The sequence below is a fragment of the Xenopus laevis genome, chromosome 5L (assembly GCF_017654675.1).
Source record: "Xenopus laevis strain J_2021 chromosome 5L, Xenopus_laevis_v10.1, whole genome shotgun sequence".
Classification (NCBI taxonomy): Eukaryota; Metazoa; Chordata; class Amphibia; order Anura; family Pipidae; genus Xenopus; species Xenopus laevis.
The window spans coordinates 119835429-119856595 of NC_054379.1; the positions used below are offsets into that span (position 1 = coordinate 119835429).

The 21167-nt window shown below is 38.2% G+C and overlaps 1 long non-coding RNA gene across 3 annotated transcripts in view; it reads right to left on the reverse strand.

Moving 5' to 3' along the window:
• Positions 1–1807: 1807 nt before the first annotated feature.
• The window catches only part of LOC121393802, a 38886-nt gene continuing 19526 nt past the window's right edge, over positions 1808–21167 (reverse strand). The window contains exons 2-6 of one of the 3 annotated variants that reach the window (XR_005961374.1): positions 11963–12058; positions 10961–11105; positions 10334–10596; positions 5375–5596; positions 1808–1845 (exon numbers count right to left, since the gene is read on the reverse strand). This is a non-coding gene — a long non-coding RNA (uncharacterized LOC121393802). Of the gene's footprint in view, positions 1846–5374; positions 5717–10333; positions 10597–10960; positions 11106–11962; positions 12059–21167 lie in introns of all 3 variants that reach the window. The other 2 variants (XR_005961373.1, XR_005961372.1) reach the window with 2 other exon arrangements.

The window sequence follows — 21167 nt, forward strand, 5'->3', positions numbered from 1 at the left end:
TCAAATCCAATGACTCCAGCATAATATGCCCTTTATATGCAGTAAAAAGTACCGGGCTCCCTTGTACCTTGGATCCCCTGGAGCTTCTTCCACCCTTTATATCCTGACAGACACAGAAGGTAGGGGCTTGCCAACATCTCACCCATGAGTACTCCTCCAGCATAGTGCTGTAGGTGAGCAAAGAGTTATGAAATTAAATTATAGTCAAGAAAAAGTGTCAATCTTGTGAGGCATGGTGTTTGCTGTTAGGCAATGTGCTATATTCTCAAGAAAGTGTTTTCACTGTTACCATTTTTCCAAATCTTTTACTACTGCCTTCCTTACCCAACATAATTTTTTAATCTTACAGTTTTACCTACTTCAGCAAAAAATGAATGTAACCAAAAATGAATAATACAACTGGCTCAACTAAAGAAGTGCTGGATATTATAGGTAAGTTCAAAATTCATTCCGTGTTGCCTTATACTGTAATATAAACGGAATATAAAAGAATCAGGATATATCTATTACTATACTAGCTGCCATATTGCTTACTTTGCTATGGTAAAATGTAATGGATATAATATTAAATGACATGGTAGAATACTCACTTGTGTCTGCCACACATGTTTTGAATTAAGTGCATTGAGTGTGACTGTGCTTTACTAAAGGAAAAGCTGTACAGGTATGGGACCTGTTATCCACAATGCCAACCTGGGGTTTTCTGGATAATGGATCTTTCCATAATTTGGATCTTCATACTTTAAGTCTACTAGAAAATCATGTATACATTTAATAAACCCAATTAAGGATTAATTATATCTTAGTTGGGATGAAGTACAAAGTATTGTTTTATTATTACAGAGAAAAATTAAACACTTTTTAATAATTTGGATTATTTGGATAAAAAGAAGTCTATAGGAGATGACCTTTTCATAATATTGAACCTTCTGGATAACGGGATTCCGGATAAGGGATCCCATACCTGTACAATATATTTACAATCTTAAAAAAATTCTGATTTTATCAGAATAATATCTTAATGAACTGAAGCGAATGGCAGGATTCGGAAATAGATTTAGAAGCTCTTATGATTTTCATGTTTTGGGACAAGCATTTTAAAAACACATACCATCAGCTTCAAAGAGTTGTTGTGATGAATCCCTTTCATAGCTGTATGGAAGGCCCTGATCAGGTTATGGTATGAATAAACACCAAGTATACATTTTGAGGACATTGGACATTTAGCTTAAAGGACCAGTAACATCAAATTTTTTTTTAAAAAAATCGTTAGTACACATCAAAAAAAAAAACACCACCACAAATTATAATTTAAAATCACAAAGCCTTTATTAAGAAATAACTTCCTGCAGACCTACGTGTGCCTTGTAGCTGGATGCGATACAGCTTTCCTTTTCCCCGCTCCGCTGCACCTCCTCTGCTCCTGCGCCCAGTGCTAATCCAGCGCACAATTCAGCTACAAGGCACACGTAGGTCTGTTAGCTAAACGGAATGCAGGCAGATACAAACGCTATCGAAACAATCACTCATGTGCAGCGAAAGGAGCAGGAGCGACCAGGGCAGGGAGCGGTGGAGGAGGAGGGGGCCTGGCCAGTGACTGATGATGAGAAGCGGTTGCCGCTGCCAACATTGATTTACAGCTCCCTCCACCGCCTCCACTACCACCGCTTCCTCCAGTGTCCAGTTGGGCGCTTCTCATCTATAGTGCAGGAGGAGGAGGGGGACCGAGCAGTCACTGCATCGCAGGCATGAGGCATCCATCTTGCTCCTTCACAAGCTGTCAGTAGAGTAGCCAGGGAGGAGAAATCGAGCCCAGCAGCATCGATGGTCGCCCTTTCGCCGTTTCTGTACAGGACAGGAAGTGCAGTTTCTGTAAGTTATTTCTTAATAAAGGCTTTGTGATTTTAAATTATAATTTGTGGTGGTTTTTTTTTTTTGATGTGTACTAACGATTTTTTAAAAAAAATTTTTTTGATGTTACTGGTCCTTTAAGTGCTGGCCTTCTCTGACCCTTTGTTCTCATGGTTATTGCTTTGTGCAATTGACTGTATATAATATACAGTATACCTTCAGTCTGCTCCTGAAATGCCCCCTCATTGGTGTATAGGTATTTATAGGACTCAGTGCTAGAATAAACACATTTCTTTAAGCCATAACCTTTATTAATATGCCATTTTACAAAAACTCTCAAAAACGTGCCTTTTATAAATGATTATATCTTATTTGGTTAGATATGAAAGAGATAAAGGAAGGGAATTTAGGGATGGTGGACTTGGGGTATAGAACTTTATCCAGGTTAAGGTTCAGCTTTTAGAGTTGCCGGATTAATCCCATAGTTCACAGCAATCAAGCCTCATTTACGACTGCAGTGCAGTGTGCAAAGTGCAATGTGAATTGTAATTTTTCTCCCACAATGCAACAGAATTCCAGTCGGTTGAGTCTGTCCCAGTTTTGCCAAAATGAACTCCATTTCACATATCCATTTTTGTGAAATGTGTACAATTTGCAACTAACATTTTCAGAGTGGGGACTGTGCCATTTCCAGAGTGCCAATGCCTGTGTCTTTGAAAATGCCATTACCATGTGATTTGTCTTGTGCAAGTCGGTTGTGGCTACTCACACAACTCACAGTGGAAACCCTGAAATGTCCCACCATATTGAGGGTAGTGGTAATTCCAGGGCTCCCATGTGTCAGTAGGCACAAACTTGGTGGGTGCAGGGACATGCAAAGAGCATGTTTGATGCCACTAATTATTACTGTAGAGTGAAAAGGGGGCCGCCTTAATTACAAATCAAGATACGTTTTTGTTAGTAGATGAGACTGGTCCTGACTTCATACTGTAAGTTGGAATCCTATGGTGGTGTCTAGAGGGTAGATGGCACTTGTCACCTGCCCACCACATATATGCAACAATTCCTTCCTCTTTCACAAGGTGTTTTTAGCCTGCCAGCACCTTGTGAAGGACCTATGGAAAGTTTAAATCAATAATGAAGAGCACCTGTAACATATGGCTAGGATCTTATAGTTTTTTTTAGGCACTGTTGGTATAAACAGTTGTCTCATTCCCTATCAGTGAATGGCCTGCCCATGACCTTCCGCCATAGGTAAACCTCTAAGCAACATTTTCAATAAAGTAACTAATTGTGATATTTGGGTGTCGCAAATTCTATGAGTTCTCTCTATAGTGGAAGGCTATTTAAAGACATTTTGTTTCATTTGGTTTCATGGAAAAAGTCAGAATTGTCCATGAACAGATGCCATTGGGTCCAGCTTTGTAGAGACAGTGAGCCAGTTCAACAATACTAGGTCTCTCTGAGGTTGTCACCCATTATCAAAGTTATGGGCATCACATAGGATTTCTTGACACTGAGACAGTGAATTAAGTATATCAGTTTCCCATAACAACTCTCCCTACCAGTGTTGTTGCTTGTAATGAGTTCTCCTCAAATAAATGCATATTATTCTGTCCCCCCCCCCAAACTCTAACTGCATTCCTGTTCAGCCTTTATTTGTTTTGGAGAAATCTAATCAGGGGTTCTGGTCAGACAATTCTCCACCATTATCTATTTACTGTGGGGGACCAGATGTTTGGGGAGATAGGTTATTGTACAAAAGTCTTGAGAAGGTGCAACTCAATCTGAGTCAGTTGGGGATGCTTCAGGTGATTTTAATGGAGGAAATTATGTGCTTGCAAAATGCCACTGGTCCATCACCTTTATAGCAAGAGACTGCCTACTATAGCCCTAAATAGTTTTGTTACTTGTACTGCCTGAAAGTCAACAATTTCTTAAAGGAAAACTATACCCCTCAAACAATGTAGGTCTCTATAAAAAGATATTGCTTAAAACAGCTCATTTGTAAAACCCTGATTCATATAAATAAACCATTTTCATAATAATATAGCTTTTTATAAGCTGAAAAACTCGAGTATAAGCCGAGTTTTTCAACACCCAAAATGTGCTGAAAAAGTCTACCTCGGCTTATACTCGAGTCAGCTAAAAAAGTTGCTGCTTACTCACTGATTGAAGCGTGCAGTGACTCCTCCGTGCTGCCCATAATTCTCCCCCATCGTGGCTTGATTCTGCTTCCTTAGCCCCTCCCCTCTCAGCTCTCGTCACTCAGTACTCGCCCTCCTCAGCCCTTCCCCTTTTTTTCCCACATGTGTGCGTATTATTTTTAATAGGAGCATGCGAGAGTTTGGAAGAGGAGCGCTCAAGATGACAGTAGGACGAGGTGCGCGCTCACTCTGTGATACGAGCGTGCACCTGTACAGGGAGCGGAGGCGCGCGTCTTCTCCCTCTGTGACGTGCCCTGCTTCCTTCGTGACGCATAGTTGCAGGAGGGGCTGCAGCTCTGAAGTTATACTTTTTAAATATGGCGCCTGTCAGAAAGAAGAGAGGCGAAGCATGGTTCAATCTGTGGAGAAAAGGTAGCGCCAGAAGAGGGAGGACTGAGTGACAAGAGCTGAGAGGGGAGGGGCTGAGGGCTAAGGAAGCAGAATCAAGCGAGGAGGGGGGAAAAGTATGGGCAGCACGGAGGAGTCACTGCATGAGTAAGCAGCAACTTTAAAGCTTTAAATTGACCTTGTCCTAAAATTTATTTCTCTCCCCTAGGCTTATACTTGAATCCAGTTTTCTTAGGTAAATTAGGTACCTCTGCTTATACTCGGTCGGCTTATACTGGAGTATATACGGTATGTGCCATTGGGTAATCAGAAATAGAATATTGCCATTTTAAAAAATAAGGACAGCCCCGTGGGATCGTATGATTCACAGTGCATACAAACATAACAAACAAACTATACTTGTTAGATCACATGAGCCAATTAACAGACAAGGTTCTGTCTTTTGTTTCCACACTTCTTCCTGTTACAGTTAGAGTTGCAGTATTTCTGGTCAGGTGATCTCTGAGGCAGCACACAGACCATCATGAAATGGGGGTTCAAGGCAAGAGATGTAAAAGGGCAATATTTACTTAAATATATATTCCAGTTTGGTAAGATTCTTTAATATGCCACTTAATATGATATGAACTATCTGTTGCTCAAGTGTTCATTTTGGGGGTATAGTTTTTCTTTAACCTCTTGTGTGTAATTCAGCCTAGTTTCTGTTGTTTGTTGTCCTAAAGGTTACAGCTTTCCACTCTACAGCTACACCTCTCCACACAGAATAAATGTGCTTAAATATATTGAAAAATCCAGAAACACAGAAAAAAAACTGATGACCAAGGTATAATTAATGGCAATACAGATCCAAAATTACAAATAAATTAGCCAATCTTTTAAGCATTAAAGAGTCAAGTTCAAACACATTATTTTTATTAATATTATTGGCATTTATTTATATATATACTGGTATATCATTCACCACTTACCTAGATCACTGATGGTGTAGTTTAGTCTGTAGATGTAGAGCCCTGGCCAGAATCAAGCCCAGGTCCACAACACTGAGAAGGAACTGATGGATAATTTTCAATCCACCAGGATTTCAGGATGGTCGGTCTAAGGGGCCCCACGACTGGCCAGACATACCCAGATGGTCAGCAGTATGCTCGAAATCAGCTGGTGTCTGACCCAATTTGAGTTTTAATGGCCACCTTAAGAATAAGTACATCTGCAAAGTTTAAGCAAGTCTGTGTAGTCACCATGAAATCTCCAACATTTTTATAACAATATGTTTCTTCAGAGCTGTGTTAGTTTCATCTGTGGAGTCTGCTCTGTAACACAGCGTTTATTAATGTCAACATTCAATTTTTTATTATTGCAATATATTTAAAGAAATTATATGTATAATACAAAAGTGCACGTTTAAAATCTTGTGGTTATGACATTAATATTAAACACACAACTTTCTCTTGTATAACAAAGTGTTGCCAAGGAACATGTTCCTCAGGGGTCTAAAATAATTGATGAAGAATTCCATTACTTGAAATCCAGTGCCATGGCCTGACACTGTGAAGCAGCTGCTTAATTAAAGAAGTACCATGCAAATTGAAACTTGCACACCTGGAAACTTTTACAAGTTCTTTTAGATCAGTATAAAAAATTTATTCTACTAGTTAGGGGGGGGTGTATGTGAATTTTCCTCTTTGGGCTCCACCCAGGGTCGGATTGGAGCTTTGGGGGCCCACCAGGGGTGCACATCGAAGGTCCCTCCTGGCAGTCCCAAGGGGGCCCCCTCCTGACCTCTAAATTTTTGCGCATGAAATGCCACAGCGCAACAGCTAGCTGGAGAAACAGGTTTGGGCTGGCGGGGCCCATGAGTCTGACCCTGGCTCCACCTGTTCCCATGGGTGGATACGGCTGGAGAACCCTGGAGAAAAAGGCTGAGTTAGAAGATTGTGTTTATGAGAGCCAACTTATTATGTTAATCGAGGAACAGGGATAGCACCCCAGGGGCAAAAGTCAGGTTAGGTTAGCTATCCCTTAAAGCAGCATTGCCCGTACATTACTAATGCTGGGTCTACTTTTAGTGATGTTGTCTCATTATGATCTATATCCATAAAATATTCTGTTCCATGAAAAATATTATTTTAAATATTGATTTATGAGAAAATGTATATTACTAAATTTTATGTAACCTTAACATAATAAATATCTAAATTAAAAGCATGAAATAGGAGGGTTTGTTGACTTGGGATTTACTGATCACAGCTAAAGGTCTACTGGTAGATCCCAAGCTATCTTTTCAGCACCCCTGCCTTAAAGTGTAGGGACACTCATCTGGAAAGGGTTAGTATTACTTCTTGAGAGGCTTCCACTACAGGCGTCTGAATGATGCTCAAATTAGGGCACAGCCAAGGAGCAAGAGGGGGACACCTACATCTGAAATGGACCACAGAGATCTATAGCAATTCTGCTACCTCCAGGACAGAGAGCAAATTGCAAAAATGGTGCATTGTGCCCATTTACTGCATCTTGCCCTGCAAAAAGTAAAAGACCCCTAAGGAAACTCATAACCAGGCATGTCAACCCTCCTGGTTTTTTCACTCTACTCCTCTTGTTTCTCCTGGTGTGGGTGGTAAAAGTTAGGTGTGCACTCATGGCAAAACAGGCATGGTTTAATGATAACTCCTGGCCAAACACTCACAAATTTCATTCTGTAGAGGCTGCTGTCTTTTCAAAGAGAGGCTGAACAAAAATGAAGAATGAGCTGACAGCTCACAAAGTTACTAAGTTTATTCTGTAAATTTTGTCACTGAAATTTGCCTTTTATATTAAAGTGGACCTTTCACCCAGACACAAAAATCTGTATAATACAAGTCCTTTTCAAATTAAACATGAAATCCAATTTCTATTTTTTTATTAAAGCATTGTTGTAAACTCATTTAAAAATCTCATCTGTCAATCAAATATTGTCTGCCCCTCCTCTATGGCTTGGGCATAGAGGCGGGGCAGACAATTATTTTCACTTTCCATTCAGCACTTCCCAGATGTCACTGCTCTCCACACATTCCTCTGTTCTCTTCACCGTTCTATTGTGTATCCAGGGCATGGGGATGGACATCGGGTCCTCCGTTCTGAGATGATGCAAGGCTTGCCTTAATAACAGTGTCCACAAAATGGCTCCTGCCTGCTTGCTATAATTATGAATTCCCAGAATGAAGGAAACAAGATTCAAATAATTTCTATAGTGTAAGTAAAGTTCATTTTGCTTGACTAATGTGATAAAATAGGATTCTGAATGATTTTTTTGGGTGATGGGTCCCCTTTAAATGTCTGTGAATTGAACCAGAAAAGCCTTCCCATGATGAACTAATAAAATTATAACAAACTATAACAAATTGAAAACCAAATTTGCCTTTTATTCCGTCTTTGATGTCTATACTTGATCTTGATTATGTAATGCATTAATCCTCTGCAACACAGCAGGTTACACAGCTTTTCTTTATAATTAATTTGAAATGTAGTTAGTGAGCTAATGGGGTGGACCAAGGGCTTTGTGAAATAAAAAATGTTGATTGCTTTCATTTTTTTTTAGCTCACCATGAAATTTCCATTTTCAAGAATATTAGCCGTTAACTTCGCCCTTATTTGCATTAGTATCTCTGTAGTATGTTGGCAGATGATTTCTTGCACAATTTTATTTTTATAACGATTTTTCACGTATGCAGCACAGGCAGTTTATAGTGTATACATGTAAATACTGATGCAAGCCCCCAACTGTGCTTTTGCCATGGACACACTTCTCTCCTAAATGAGACATGAGACCAATAACCACGCAAATCATAACACACTTACACACAGTCATGCCATTACTTTGTGCCTTTCCTTTGTGTTCATCATTAGAAATGCCCCCTGTCTATGATGAAGATCTTGGTTTAAAGGGTTTGATTTAAAATTAGTATGTTTTAGAATGAGCAATTCTTAGCAACTTTTACGTTTTTAAAACATTTGCTTTCTTCTTCTGACTTTTTACAGCTTTCAAATGGGGGTCACTGACTCCGAAGCCAAAATGCTATTGCTCTGTGAGGCTATACATTTAGGGGCAGATTTACATAGGGTATCCACCCTGTGCTGACATGCTCTGCTTCCCACTGAAGGTAAAAGAGCGGCTGGGGAAGAGGGGGTTCTTGTTGGCTATAGAGGAAGCAGACCCCGCAGGTTCCCCTTTTCCCGGACCCCCCTGCGACTGCCGGTTCTACTTCCTTTATAGTTACGCCACTGCCTATTCATATTCCAGTCTATTATTCAAATAAATGCATGGTTGCTAGGGTAATTTTGCCCCTAGCAACCAGATTGTGGAAATTGCAAACTTGACAGCTGCCGAATAAAACAGTAAATAACTCAAAAACCTTAAATAATAACATTATTGTCTCAATAATGATTAATTGTCTCAGAATATCACGCTATACTTCATGCGAAAAGTTAATTCAAAGGAGAAGCAACCCCTAAAGTTAAAAAAACCCTACCCTACATAGACCCCCCTCCCTCCCCCCCAGCCTAGCTGCTACCCTAGGCAAATGCCCCTAAATCTTTACTTACCCTTCGGTGCAGATTCTGTCTAGCGGAGTTCACGGGCGCCATCTTCTTCTCTCGGGTAATCTTCGGGAAGTAAATGCCATATAGGCGCATGCGCAGTTGGAGCAATTTTCTGTTTTGTGACACCGAAATGGGAAATTGAGAAGCGCCGGGAGAAGACCTGAAGATTACCGAAGTGGATGAAAATAGTGCCCGTTAACTTCACTGGACTGAATCTGCACCGAGGGGTAAGTAAAAACTTAGGGGGTATTTGTCTGGGGTAGCAGCTAGGCTGGGGTAGGAGGGAGTGGCGTCTATGTAGGGTAGGGGGGGTAGGGTTTTTAACTTTAGGGTTTGCTTCTCCTTTAAAGGCAACCCCCTATAAATTGTACAAAACGTCAACCATATTGTAATTGAGTAAAAAAACAGAACATATGAAAGCAGTGATGATCTTACACAGTGTACTTTTGCAGCTATAGCACTTCTGCCTCAGAAACCAAGTATGGGTCGCCTCAGTGTATAAGAACCAGGTCTAACCCAAGCTTGATTTCTAAGGTCAGAGTGATCAGTCCCTTGTGATTAGGCCTCATGTCTCCTGTGAACCAACATTATTAGTTATTTATATAGCACCAACATATTCAGCAGCTTTTTACAAAGATTACAAATTATTCACGTCAGATGGAGTTTGTAAAGATTAACTTTGTTATATGTTTTTGGATTGTGGGAGGAAATTTGCGTAGCTGAGGGAACCCATTGAAGCAAGGGGCAAATTTACCAAGGTGTCAATCTCCTCCTTCTCTAACTTCAACAAAGTTCAGCTCAATTCACCAGGTACATTTTCACAGCATATCTCATGTTTACTAAAATTGTAAGGACATTGTTTAAGAGAAATGTGGTGAATATGTGTAAATTCTCAATGAATATTAGCCAGTACAGGTATGGGACCTGTTATCCAGAATGCTCGGGACCTGGGGTTTTGTGGATAATGGATCTTTCCGTAATTTGGATTTTCATACCTTAAATTTACTAGAAAATCATGTAAACATTAAATAAACCAAATAGGCTGGTTTTGCTTCCAATAAGGATTAATTATATCTTAGTTTGGATCAAGTACAAGCTAATGTTTTATTATTACTAAGAAAAATAAATCATTTTTAGAAATTTGGATTATTTGGATAAAATGGAGTCTATGGGAGATGGGCAGTCCGCAATTTGGAGCTTTCTGGATAATTTCCAGATAACGGATCCCATACCTGTATATTTTCCCCATACATCCGTAGTGAAGATGAAGAAATTATGGTAAAATTAGCACGGAAGAGGTGACACAGATTATGAGATTTAAAAGTGAGATAAGGAGAGTCAAAAAAGTTCACCTGGAAAAGAGATGTCAATTTTCACCAGTGTGAAATGAATGCTCCATATTGGAAATGTTAGCCCCTTAGTATGATGCAGCCAATGGTATTCTAAGACGTTTTGTAACTGATTTTTTCCTTTGTGGGTTTTTGAAACTTTTCGTTCTGCATCTATCCAGTTGAAAATAATGCTATTATCTTGTTTCTAGGATTCCTCTTCCCTTAGCAACAAGGCAGCGGATAGAATGGAGGATGAATAGGAGAGTGCCTGTCTAATTTCCTGCCTGAAAAGATATAAGATTGAAAGCTTTGGTGTAGAAAATCCCAACGGAATCTCACCGAGCTTCTTGCAATAAACAAACTGAATAGTTTGTTATCATACAGTTCATGTATTCACCTTCTCTATAGAAAGTTTTGAACCTGATTGTGTTTTAGATACCAAAGCAGTCAATTTCAGCCCAGTAAGATATTTAATTTAATGTACTTTTGCTATCGTCCTCCATAGCGGGATATAAATCACTGACATCTTTATTTTGTGGCTGTTGCGCTAAGTGCGGTAGCCCTCCAACAGATGTACACGACATCCGTAATTACTTTTTGAGGAGAGAGTGGGAGTTCTGCCTGCAATACAATAAGAAGAGATACTACCTGCTCCGATTTTGCCTGGATTGCCACATTAATCTCTTCTTTCATGTCAGAGGCTTGATTGCTCTTTCATTCTTTACAGTAGGCTGTGCTATCAAGTAGATCCAAAGGAGCCAAGCATCATGTCAAAATGTTCAATTTAGAACTTCTGAAAATAGACAAGCGAGCTGCTTTAGTTGGGCGCTGAGGTGGAAGACGGAATGCATATATTTTATTCTGAGAGGGGGAAATAGTTTTAATAAATATTTGTCTTTCTACAACAGAACACTGGTTGTTAGGCTGGAAGAATGAATACACTGCTGACAACGTTTGCCTTTAAATATATATGACATTTATACGAAAAATGGTCCTGAGGATGTGAATTAAGGCACACACATTCTTGCAGTACAGCTGTATTCTCAACAGTAACAGCATCAATTCTCTTCCCTTCATTCTAAATTATATTCATACAACATGGAAATATACAAATCTATCAAGCCCAGTCATCAAAATACAGTCTATGAGCAGTCTTTACCCAGCACAGAAGTTATCTAATATATAACCTGGTCTCTTGTGTCCTACTGACAAATCCCAAGGGTCATACACTAATTTCATACATTACCTGCTCCTTTGCCTCTAACTGACAAAGTAAGGGTCACATGGTAATTTTTACATATTAACTGCCCCCTTGTCTCCCACTGACAAACCAAGTGTCAGATAGTAATTTAGATATCATCTGTACCCTTGCCTTCCAATGACAAACCCCAAGGGTCAGATAGTAATTTCACATATTTTCTGCTCTCTGTCTCCTTCCCATTGGCAACCAATGGTCAGATGGTAATTTACATATCATCTCCTCTCTTACTTCCCAATGGCTCAAGAGCCAGAAAGTAATGTCACATATTAACTGCCCCCTTGTCTCCCACTGACAAACCAAGTGTCAGATGTTTAAATATTTATATATCATCTGCTCCCTTACCTGTCATAGGCAACCTGCAAGGGTCACATAGTAATTGTAGACATTACCTGCTGCTTTGCTTCCCTACAACACCCACAAGGGTCAGCTCTTATACATCAATCCTCATGGCATGGCACAGTAGCTCTGTTGGTTTCAATTGTTAGCTAGGAGAAGCAAAATAAAAATGACAAAATCATCATGCACTAGCTATCAGAACAGGAAGCTCTTTGTATTTGTATATATATATATATATATATATGTTACTAAGCAATAACTTTCAAGTCTCCACAGCTGGCATAGTATAGTTGCTTCTTATTCTTCTTGGTCTTCAATCATGCAAGCAGAAAATTCCTAAATCTGTTTTCCCCACAAACAGCAACTTATACACAGTATTTTACACTAGTAGGAGCGACATTCATGATAGATGCAACACTGTATGATCATCAAAAGCATGCAATATCAAGAAAATCAATATAACGGGTAGTATATTCCAAGAATGACCAGTCTTAGCAAGATAAAATAGGGGATCTGGCAGTGCAGCATGCAAAATCTTAGAGCTGAATAATAAGCAACAGAATGGGGAAACTTCATTTTGTACAGAAATCATCTATTGAAGAGAGGATGCAAAGTCAGAATTTGATTGAGTTGTAGAGTACAGTGAAGCAAATTAGGTATACAAGAACATTTTGAATCGGCAGTATAAAAATGATAGATGATATTTCCAGACATGGAGTCATACAGCAGTGAATTTAAATACAAAGAGGCGTCTCACCCAAAAACTTAATAGCTGCAAATATAGGAGAATGACAAAGAATTGGATTCCTAATGAAAGCACAGAAATTTGAAGAAAACACTTTATACCACAAGGAGAAAAGGCCATTTCCTTTGTAGCCATTATGAGTAGCATTATTCCTCTGTAAGAGCAAAGGTGGTTGACATTAACAGAAATGTACCATAGCCCTTTCTATTTATTTCAAGAATGCATTATTACAGAGTGTCATTGTTGGAAATATAATTCCATAGCCAAAACACGAAACAAAGGCACATGCTGTACAAAATATTTTGTTACAAAGAAGAAAGAAAAAAGAAAGAAAAAAAACAATAGACGAGTAAAGGTCATGTCCTGATCCAAATGAATCAGAAACCGAAATGTTGTTACAAAAACTTCTGTATACTGTATGTTACAATTTAAAAAGTAGGACATTAAGTGGGAATCAAGAGCAGTTTATTTATAGATCATCATACTTCTGTACATGATTAAAAAACATTCACTTGCAAAAATAGACATTCTTTACTCGCTTTTCCAAGGGCAATTGGGTTCAGAGAATTTTGCATTGAGTTTTTGGCGAAAATAAAACTTTGTTCAATTGATTGAGTTTTAGAATGAAACCCACTGAAAAAAACTCAAACATCATGTCTCATGAAGGCTATTAACATTAACATCAGAAATAGAAATATAAGGGTTCATTTACAAGGGCTGATTCACTAAGGGTCGAATATCGAGGGTTAATTAACCCTCGATATTCGACTGGGAATTGAAATCCTTCGACTTTGAATATCGAAGTCGAAGGATTTAGCGCAAATAGTATGATCGAACGATCGAAGGATAATTCCTTCGATCGAACGATAAAATCCTTCGATCGAACGATAAAATCCTTCGATCGAACGATAAAATCCTTCGATCGAACGATAAAATCCTTCGAATCGAACGATAAAATCCTTCGAATCGAACGATAAAATCCTTCGAATCGAACGATAAAATCCTTCGAATCGAACGATAAAATCCTTCGAATCGAACGATTCGAAGGATTTTAATCCAACGATTGAAGGAATATCCTTCGATCAAAAAAAGTTAGCCAAGCCTATGGGGACCTTCCCCATAGGCTAACATTGACTTCGGTAGCTTTTAGATGGCGAACTAGGGGGTCGAAGTTTTTTTTAAAGAGACAGTACTTCGACTATCGAATGGTCGAATAGTCGAACGATTTTTAGTTCGAATCCTTCGATTCGAAGTCGAAGGTCGATGTAGCCCATTCGATGGTCGAAGTAGCCCAAAAAAAACTTCGAATCCTTCACTCGAAGTTAGTGAATCGGCCCCTAAGTGTAAGTTCTTACTTGCTAAGGGCAGCAAAAGTGGACCTTTTGAGCAAAACAAAGCACTAGAAAAGGGTGGCCCAGTATAGACCCAGTAGTGTAACTTCATTTCATAAGTAGGGATGTAGCGAACCGCCGATAATGTGTTCGCGAACGCCGTTCGCGAACACTGGCAAAAAATGCGAACAGTTCGCGAACAGTTCGCGAACTTCGAACATCCGAAAATCGTTCGATTAGAACGATCGAAGGATTTTAATCGTTCGATCGAACGATTTTCGTTCGAATCGAACGAAAATCGTTCGATTTTAGCGACCGAATGGTCGAACGATTTTGACGCGAACGCCTATTGGCGAACGTCGCGCGACGTTCGCGAACTTGCGGCGGACGCGAACAGCCGATGTTCGCGCGAACAAGTTCGCCGCAGAACAGTCCGCGACATCCCTATTCATAAGTCCCTTCTTCCCATGGCTGGACCTGGAGAAAAGGGTAGCCCAGTATAGACCCACATCCCCACACCCCCATACTGCCTGCACCTGTGCCATCCAATATAATTCCAGTGTGTGCTGGGGGATGCAAGGTGCTAGACAGCCCTGTTCTACACCTTCTGCAAAATGAAAGTTGAGTTTGCACTTCCCAGTGGCAAATGCAGTTGCTCTTGTATCTTTAACTTTAGGTCATTTGTTTCCAGTTTCCAAGCAGGATTTTCCCAGGCACACGGAAAGTTATACAATAAAATTGCCAGCGCTCGGTCTAACCCACATTCTGGAGTTTTACAGCTGCTAGAAACGATAAAAAGACATTATTTGCACACAAAAAGAAAAAGATTGCTTTAAAAATAACCAATGGTTACCTATATATTTACATGTTTCCAGTGTAGCAACTTTCCGGGATCACCACTGTATTCCTGAATATGCAACAATGGAAAAGCAGTACAGTAGAGATACAAATGAAACATGTGACAAGGTAAAGCAAAATATCTGCATTAGAGTTGCTGTTTTGCATTTCTCAAACAGGTTCAGTAAAAATCTAAAACAATTACAAGTTTTTTCACATCACAGAGTAATTAAGGTGGTGTAATGAATGTTTGTACATTTTCCTCAATGCTTAGAGCTCCCCATACTCAATACTAAAAACAAGGACATATCCGAAAGGTCTCTCGATTCCGTTCGTTAAAATGCTTATTAACAGGTTTAGCAAAACATCAAAGCAGCTGTAAAAAGTCTATGGTCTTTCCTCCACATGATTGAGTATTACAATTAATGTTGCAGAAATTCATGTAAATAATAAGAAATAATGATTGCTTTCTTGAAAAATAAAAAAGAAGTATTTGATATATAGCTTTAGTTAATAAGCTTCCCTAAAAGAGCTTAGTCTGCTCCATTGGCATTAAGCCATGAAGTCTTCATCCTCCATCAAGTTGTATCCTTTATTTTCATTTCATCCCTGCATGACATGCCTTTGAAGTATGATCAAAATGTATTTAAATTAGCATTAACATTTTATCTTATGAAAAGCAGCATGCCTATCTAAATTAGCAACGGCAAAGCCATGGAACACATCCTTTCACTAGAAAGCAGACACAAAAACTGATAATGTTTCAATAGTGTAACTGTTCTGTAAATGTAACTTTGGTCTGTAATGAAAATGAATATTATATTTACTTATACGTATTTACCTATTCACACAAATTTATATTACAGGTGTGGGACCTGTTATCCAGAATGCTTGGGACCTGTTGTTTTCCGGATAACGGATCTTTCCGTGATTTGGATCTTTTTTAATAGAAAATCATGTAAACATTAAATGAGCCCCATAGGCTGATTTTGCTTCCATTAAGGATTAATTATATTTTAGTTTGGATTAAGTACAAGCTATGTTTTTATTATTACAGAGAAAAGGGAAATCTTGAAATATTTGGATTAGTTGATTATAATGGAGTCCATGGGAGACAGCGTTTTCGTAATTTGGAACTTTCTGGATAACGGGTTCCAGATCCCATATCCCATACCTGTATCTTGTTTTTTTCCTGATAACCCTGGTCATGATTCTGTTTTACCTGAATGTTTCATATCCATACACATTTTGTTGCTTATGCTTGTTTTCTTCATTTAACAACTTGGATTGTTTCTTTTTATTTCTTGATTGTTACTCTTTGGGGGATATGTATCAAAGGTCGAATTTTATAGTTTTTTCATACCTCGAATGAACTCGAATGAAATCACAACTCAAATAGAAAAAACTTGATTCAGCGAGTTCGGAGTTAAAAACCTGAAAACTTGAATTGCTGGAATTGTTGAGTTTTCTGGCAAAACCCTTCCAAAAAAACCTCAAACATCATGGAAGCTATTAACATTTTCAAATGTTTCAAGGGATCTCTGACATTTACTCCTACATGACCTCGACAGGTTTTACCTGGTGTATTTTCAGATTCAAGCTATTTCAAGGGTTGGGGTATAAGAAATCTCGAAGTTCTAGGTTTTTTTTTCTAACCTGAAAATGTGATTTTTGACCCCAAAAAAAACTCGACAACATAAGTTGATCCTTAATATATGTTTAAAACACTTACGGGCACATTTACTTAGCTTGAGTGAAGGAATAGAATAAAAAATACTTCGAATTTCGAAGTATTTTTTGGCTACTTCGACTACGACTTCGAATCGAACGATTCGAACTAAAAATCGTTCGACTATTCAACCATTTAATAGTCGAAGTACTGTCTCTTTAAAAAAAACTTTGACCACCTACTTCGCCACCTAAAACCTACCAAGCATCAATGTTAGCCTATGGGGAAGGTCCATATAGGCTTTCCTAGCTTTTTTTGATCGAACGAAAATCGTTCGATCAATGGATTAAAATCCTTCAAATCGTTAGATTCGAAGGATTTAATCGTTCGATCGATTTTTCGTACAACCATTTGAACGAATATCGAGGGTTAATTAACCCTCGATATTCGACCCTAAGTAAATGTGCCCCCAAAGGTATGATGATCCAAGTTATGGAAAGATCTGCTATCTGGAAACCCCCAGGTCCCAAGTATGCTTGATAACAGGTCCCATCCTTGTGTGTGTGTGACGTGTAGGTACTCCTGTTTCTAGACATAATAGCTCATAGCAACAGTGGTATAATTAGGGGCTCATGTAGCCCTCCTTTTTGCCAAATAAAGCCCCTGCCCCTCAATCATCCCCAATCTTTTCATAAATCATATTTGTGTTTATCTGGGCAGTTTCATTATTTATTGTGATATTATGAGGCCAATTTACCAATGCCTGATAATGTTTTTTTTTACTCCTCAGCAAGAATCGAGCAGTGCTGAGCACTATCTCCCCACTCAACAGAACGGCATTGGAAGCAATCACACACGCTGTGACGAATTGCACCATTGTGGACTTTGATAAATGTGTCATTTTGTTCAGAACTTTTCCTGACTGTCAAGAAAGTTTTGATAAATGGGCTAAATATCGTACTGCTGATAATCCTTCAGGATTCCTCAGGTCAATATTTGATAAATCAAGTCTGATGTATTAAATAAATAAATATATATATATATATATATATATATATATATATATATATATATATATTATTGTAATTATAAACAACCAATTTGGTACAGTTAGACATTCACAAGTGCACCTTTATGGCTCTTTTTGCTACAAAGACATAATCAGCACAATGATCAACAGGGATTTCAGCTAAATTCAGCGTGATGTTTAAACTAGGTAATTATCACTGAGGCTGTCATTGAAAAACCCATCAATGTTGCCTAATGGTTCCATTTCAGCGCTTCCTCACTGAATCTTAATCTCTCCAGAGACCTGTATTTGGAATCAGAGCAGTTCCTTTCTAGCATTCCCATAAACTGACAGATGTTGATCCTTATTTTGCTGTACACATACACGTACCAATGTATTACACCGTCTCAAACGTTGAGGTTTCTGCATATGGCAAGTGACCTCCAGATTTGGATTTTTCTAAAATACACGTATGAAATTGCTGTAATGATTGTTTTCACAAAGTGCCAATGGCTTATTGAACCACAAATATAACAGTAGGATAAATGTGCTTTAAATGTGAAATAATATTACATATAAGATCATATAATTACAGTATTTCTATAGCATCCAGCATCTTGACACCTTTTAATCAGCCTACCACATGTCATTGTGTGGTATCACTAACAATATGTTAGCTTTACTTTTAATAAAGAAAATTGTTCCACAACTGTGAATTCAAAATGCTAAACTCAGATTTTCCTCTGCTATGCTAAGGAATTAGAAATGCACAGAAAAAATATTTCTGCCACCTTGAGTAATCAGTGGGGTGATGCTTCCTGAATGCAGCATCCCTAGTCCTTGACAGTAGATAATTAAATAACCACTATACAACCCCCTCCCTGCAGCCTTTGTTGTGACTGTATTGATAGCAGAAGACCATTATATTTGCAAAAATCAAACATGGAGTAGCTTCATTCTCTGTTTGCCTTGTTCAGTTTAATAAATAACAAAAACAGATATTTTCTGGGGACATTTAACCCCTATTGACTGTAATTCTTTATGAACACAAGTTGCACTGTTAAAACGACCTACCAATGAATTCCCATGTGGAGCAACAAATGGAAAGCGAAGCCCAAGATGACCACTATATGGTGACCCGAAACATCTGAACAGGATTCATGTGTCTGATAAAGGTATTGGCTTTTCATTTTTTTGTGACCCATAAACGTTGCCATTTGCAAGAATTCAGTCCTAGTAATGCCAAAACCACCTTTGTATGATACAGTGGAAAATCTAAGTTTTTATAACTTCATCAGACAAAGCAAGAGAAATGCATAGTCAGTTAATGATAAGATATATAAGAATAATTTTGCTCCAAAAAAAGGTATATTACTCTGCACCTAGGATTGCTGGAGACATTATTATTATGAGATGTCTTATTTATGGCTCATGACCTTCCAGCTCTGTGCCAGCTGAACCATAGCTATACCTGTACAAATACAGAGCTAAGCCTTCTGAGGTCCCGTGCCAAACACGCAGCATTAAATCTCATTAGATCACTTCCAATATGACATAGATTTGACTTTTGCAGTGTAAGGTCCCACCAGAGAATATAGTCACAAAATCAATTTACTGCAATAAAAAAATCATTGTCAGAAACGTAAAAATCAGGATAAAATGTGACAAATTAATTTCCATACTTGTCCACCTACTTTGTACATTGATTTATTATACTACTGACCTTTTTAGGCAGTCAGAGGGCTTGGGTTGGGAAAATAAAGTACCTAGTGTTGCTTGGGAAATTTTATAACTTTTAAAATAATATTGAGACGTTCTCCAGTGATATAGAATGACACAGTGTCATTGGTTAAATAGGTTGGCGGATCTGAACCCAGGATTGGATGGTAAATTAATAGGTTTAAGGCAAATAGACTGCATTACCAAGCTCAGTACCCTTGACCCCTATATATATATATATATATATATATATATATATATATATATATATATATATATATATATATATATATATATATATATATATATATATATATATATATATATATATATATATATGGTTTCTCTGTTGCAACAATGCACTGCTGAGTAATTCTTCCAAACTATAGAATGGTACAATTTCATTATTCAGATGGTCAGCTATTGAATTTTGAGGCAAGCTAAAGGCATGTTGATCTATCACCCCTTCCCGTTTGTCACTACTCTCTCTCTCTTAAGCTTGATTGAGGGCATGGGGGGTGATTGGTGGCAAAGCTTTTCCCTTGCTGTCCAGCCTGAATTGTATAGCTCTGTTGAATGGCACAGTATCACAGTCTATGGAATTGTGCAATATGTTCAGATGGATGTGTGTGGTTTTGGTGTAAATATACTGTATGACAGATTCAAGTGAAGACCCCTAGATACATGTTTTGTCCCAATGCTTCAATGAGTTCTGCTATGTTACAGAATGATGAATTTTGATTGGTCAGATGGGAGACTTTGGGGTAAATGGGTGACATTAGGCTCAGCACTTTTAAAAAAAACCTCTATGTACATATTTTGTTGCATTTTATTGAACTCTATGGAATGCTGAACTCTAGATGGGCAGATAAAATTGGGGACTGCACCAGAAATAGTACCATTCTAAAAAAATTACAGGGGACAGATTTTTCATCTGTATTGTTGTATCGCATGCAAGTTACTGTACCCACTAAGCAATACATTTTTACATTGCTGCATTGTGGGTAAAAAAACATCTTGCGCCATTTACACTATTGATAAATGTAGAGCTGTGGAGTCGCAGTCGTTGAATTCAAAGCAATTTTGGAGTTGGAGTTGCCAAAAATATTTAGACTCCTAATAACTTTATAACAAGCACTAAGAATAATCAAATACGATTTAAGAGCTTCTATGAAGGATGAGATGACAAAAGCAATTCTGTTTATAAGAACAATACTTTTATAATAAAGTATAATCATTTTGGATTGTTTAACAGCTATTCTACAGCTACTGTATATGCCAGGTTCAATTACTATACAAGTTGTTTTATAATGTTTTTGCTTAGTCTTTCTGAAGCAAACATGCTAGTTTTACAAGTGCAGAGCAATTGTACATTATATTTAATTACTTTGATACACTTTTAGGGGCACATTTACTAAGGGTCGAATATCGAGGGCTAATTAATCGAAGTTAAATCTTTCGACTTCGAATATCGAAGGATTTGCCGATATTCGTTCGAAGGAATAATCGCTCGATCGAATGATTAAATCCTTTGAATCGAACGATTCAAATGATTTTAATCCATCGATCGAACAAAATTCCTTCGATCAAAAAAACCTTGGAAAGCCTATGGGGACCTTCCCCATAGGCTAACATTGATGCTCGGTAGGTTTTAAGTGGAAAGTAGGGGGTCGAAGTTTTTTTTAAAGAGACAGTACTTCGACTATCGAGTGATCGAATAGTTGAACGATTTTTAGTTTGAATCGTTCGATTCGAAGTCGAAGTCGTAGTCGAAGGTCGAAGTAGCCAATTCGATGGTCGAAGTAGCCAAAAAAACACTTCGAAATTCGAAGTATTTTTTATTCTATTCCTTCACTCGAGCTAAGTAAATGTGCCCCTAAGTTTTGGTGTTACTGTTCCTTTAAAACCAAAGGAGTCAGAGGTGCCATAAAATGAGGAGTCGTAGTCA